This window comes from Sapajus apella, unplaced genomic scaffold (genome assembly GCF_009761245.1).
Source record: "Sapajus apella isolate SASKATOON/1434 unplaced genomic scaffold, GSC_monkey_1.0 scaffold85, whole genome shotgun sequence".
NCBI classification, from domain to species: Eukaryota; Metazoa; Chordata; class Mammalia; order Primates; family Cebidae; genus Sapajus; species Sapajus apella.
The window spans coordinates 4069037-4072921 of NW_022437025.1; the positions used below are offsets into that span (position 1 = coordinate 4069037).

Sequence of the window (3885 nt, forward strand, 5' to 3'; positions counted from 1 at the left end):
TTATCCTTCCCCACCCCTGCCCTGAAATCTGGGGTCTCTGCACAGGAGAAGGCCATTCTGGTTTGGAATTGGAAGTAGCAACATGAACCCTGTTTTCTTTCCCTTTGTTCTTGTTTTTGTTTTTGAGACAGAGTCTCACTCCGTCACCCAGGCTGTAGTACAATGGCGAGATCTCGGCTCATGGCAACCTCTGCCTCCCGGGTTCAAGCGATTCGCCTGCCTCCGCCTCCTGAGTACCTCCAGGGATTACAGGCCTGCTCCATCATACCCAGCTACTTTGTATATATTATTATTAGAGACCAGGTTTCACCATGTCGGCCAGGCTAGTCTTGAACTCCTGACTTCAGGTGAGCCACCTGCCTTGGCCCCCCAAAGTGCTGGGATTACAGGCGTGAGCCACCATGTCTGGCCGTGTGTTTTCCCTTTAAAAACAATTCAGTACCCAGCTCTGTCCACGGATGGGCCTAGAATCAGTGAGCACCCCGGAGCTACAGGCAGCCCTGGTGCCTGGGCAACATTTCCCCATGCCTCTTCCACGCTAGCATCCGCCCAAGCCACCAACAGGGAGGCTGTCCAGATGAACATGAGGGTTGCTCGGGAGTAGGGCACTGCAATGGAAATACCTACGCCAGGGTCCGTATGCATATTCAGGGAGGGAAAAGCACAGAAGTTTTAATGGAAAAGCGAGGAGGATCACATAATTGTTTTGAGATAACTATCCTTGCCTCAGGAATCAATAACACTGTGGTAACAGTCTGAGGTTTGGGCAGGCAGCTGCTGGGCAGACGCCCTGGCAGAAGTGTTTTTTGTGTGAGGTTGTGATGGACTTGGCTCGAGATTGTGGTATTTGCCGTCTTTTGTGACGTGGAATGCCGTCGGGGCTGTTCCCATCTCTATCTGTCTGGGTTTTGTTTTGTTTAACATAAGTGCCTCCATTTTGATTCTGACAGTGGAACCAGGGGACTGTGGAAAGTGAAAGGGACAGCCGGGCCCAGCCAGGGTGTCCTGCCAGAGTCCAGGACATCACCAAGGACGGCGCAGCTTCCAGCAAAAGGACATGAGGCCGGGCACGGTGGCGCACGCCTGTAATCCCAACACTTTGGAAGGAGAGGTGGGTGGATCACCTGAGGTCGGGAACCAGCCTACCCAACTTGGTGAAACCCTATCTGTACTAAAAATACAAAAATAAGCTAGGCGTGTTGGTGAGCACCTGTAATCCCAGCTACCAGGGAAGCTGAGGCACAAGAATGGATTGAACCCAGGAGGCGGAGTTCAATCACGCCACTGCGTTCCAGCCTGGGCGACTTGGTCAAACAAAAAAGGAGGGGTGCGGTGGGACCCCCTGCTGGCCAGCTCAGGGGTGCTGTGTGGAGAGAATGCCGTGTCCTCGTCTCCCCCTCCCCAGCCCCCATTCTTGCCACAGCCTGCCCTGCACAACTTTCCCCAAGGCTCCCTGACTGACTCCCCATCCCAGTTTCTACACCAGGCCTGGCCCTTGGCCCCTGACAAGTGCTGGGCGCCGGAATGAGTTCTTCCACCCCCCATACCCACCGCAGCAGGCTCTTCTCTAGACAGCATGAACAGGCGGTGGCAGGGCAAAGGGCAGGGAAGGCCTCGTGCAGGTGCCCGAGGGGAGACTGAGCGGCCACCTGCACCCCCCGAGGTCCTGGGCCACTTTCACCAGCTGCCTCTGCACCCACACCCATAAACAGGAAGCAGGGCTCTGCTCCACAGCCCCCCCGGGGTTTCAGAGGACCCCTGCACAGTGCCCTGTATGCAGTGGGGCCAAATAAATGCAGACCTTCAGGTTACTAGGCACATGGGTGAATGCAGGGGGCAGGGGCTTGGGAGGCTGTGAGGCATTTCCCAGACACTCCAGATCATTATCCATGCCTTGCTCGGCAAACCAAGCGCTGCTGTGCCGGCCAAGTCTAGGGGGCTGTCGGGTGCTTGCGCCCTCCCCATGCTTTCCTCCAGAACACGCCACCCAGCCTGGGAGCGCACCTGCGCCTCTGGGCTTCAGCTGGGAGCCCCGAGGCCCTCCGTGTCTGGGCACAGCTGCCAGGAGGCAGTGGAACGAGGCCGGGGTGCGGGTGAGGACCATGCCATCATTCAGCTGAGGTCAAGGCACGGCTCAGAGTGGATCCCCATTTCCACGGAGGGACCTCGCTCGGGCCTGGAGCTCTGGAAACCAGGGCGGCCGATGCCACAGCCAGGAGCACGTAAGGAGCCACTGCGTGGCAGATGCTGCCCTCTGCTATGGACTGACCCGTGACCCTCCCACAAAATTCATCTGCTGAAGTCCCAGCCCCAGGTCCTCAGTGTGGCCTTATTTGGAGGTAGCATCTTTAGAGGTCACTAAATTAAAATGGGTCTTATGTTAGGCCCTAGCCCAACACAGGAAGAGGAAGTGCGGACAGAGGCACATGCAGGGGCGGTGAGGGGAAGAGTTGAGGAAAGATGACCACCAACGAGCCAGGGAGCGGCACGCCAGGAGGAGCCCGCCCTGCCCACAGGACTCTGCCGCCAGCCCCTGGGGCTGCGGGAGGAGGTACCTCTGCTGTGGAAGCACCGGGGCTCTGAGGCCTGGTGATGCAGCCCTTGGCCGGCTTGGGCGCCTTCTCTGCTGCATTCTCTGCTCAGGCTACAGGACCCCTCCTGGCAGACCCGGGGGCCGACAGACTCCTGATGGTGAGAGAGGGGACAAGAGGGGGTCCCTGGACCCAGGTAGCATGATTAGGATGAGGAAGGGCCCAGGAATGTCCACTCCCAAGGAGCCAGACCCCCCAGAAGCCTGTGACCCTCTGAGTGTGGTCCCCCCAAGCGTGCCATGGGTCCCCAGGTTCTGTCTAGCTCTCCTTCCCTTGAGCTCTTGACTGTGCCTTGGGGTCATCTGCTGCCAACCCCCATCCTCCCATTCAGCCCCCCTTCTCCTCTGCACTCTAAGACACCTGAGCTTCAGCTGCAGGATCCAGGGCTCAGCTCCTGCAGAGGCTCTCAGCCCCAGCCCTCCTGTTTCCTATCTGAAGTCTGGTGATCTGGGAAAAGCCAGCTAGTCCACCTGGCCCAGCACAGATGGGCTGGAGTCTCGGGCCTGCAGTCGGGACCCGTGGGAGCAGGACAGCTATCCGGGGTGGCCCCGTGGGGCCCAGGCCACAGCTGCCCTCCTCCAATAAGGTCAGTCCTCGGCCTTCCCTGGAGGGTGCCTTACACAGATCCTCTCATTACAGTGGAAAGTGGATAAAAAACACTTTAATAAAACGGCAGCGGCTTTGTGGGATGTGTGTGGCAGACAAAATCAAGAGCCAGGAGCCCGGGACGCAGAGGTGGGCCTGGGCCTCCATATCCAGGTGGATGCTCGGGCCGGGGTAGCACTCATCCGGGGGCACTCAGGCCAGGGTAGTACTCATCCGGCGGCGCTCAGGCCGGGGTAGTACTCATCCGGAGGGCGCTCAGGCCGGGGTAGTACTCGTCCGGAGGGTACTCAGGCCGGGGTAGTACTCATCCGGCGGCGCTCAGGCCGGGGTAGTACTCATCCGGCGGCGCTCAGGCCGGGGTAGTACTCATCCGGCGGCGCTCAGGCCGGGGTAGCACTCATCCGGCGGCGCTCAGGCCAGGGTAGCACTCATCCGGGGGCACTCAGGCCGGGGTAGTACTCATCCGGCGGCGCTCAGGCCGGGGTAGTACTCATCCGGAGGGCGCTCAGGCCAGGGTAGTACTCATCCGGAGGGTACTCAGGCCGGGGTAGTACTCATCCGGTGGCGCTCAGGCCAGGGTAGTACTCGTCCGGAGGGTACTCAGGCCGGGGTAGCACTCATCCGGCGGCGCTCAGGCCAGGGTAGTACTTATCCGGAGGGTACTCAGGCCGGGGTAGTACTCATCCGG

General features: G+C 59.7%; 1 protein-coding gene across 2 annotated transcripts in view; it reads right to left on the reverse strand.

Moving 5' to 3' along the window:
- Positions 1 to 3232: 3232 nt before the first annotated feature.
- The window catches only part of CPZ (carboxypeptidase Z), a 27611-nt gene continuing 26958 nt past the window's right edge, over positions 3233 to 3885 (reverse strand). For both annotated transcript variants that reach the window (XM_032254042.1, XM_032254043.1), the window contains one exon: positions 3233 to 3368. The gene's annotated coding sequence lies outside the window, so the exon portion shown is untranslated. The remainder of the gene's footprint in view (positions 3369 to 3885) is intronic.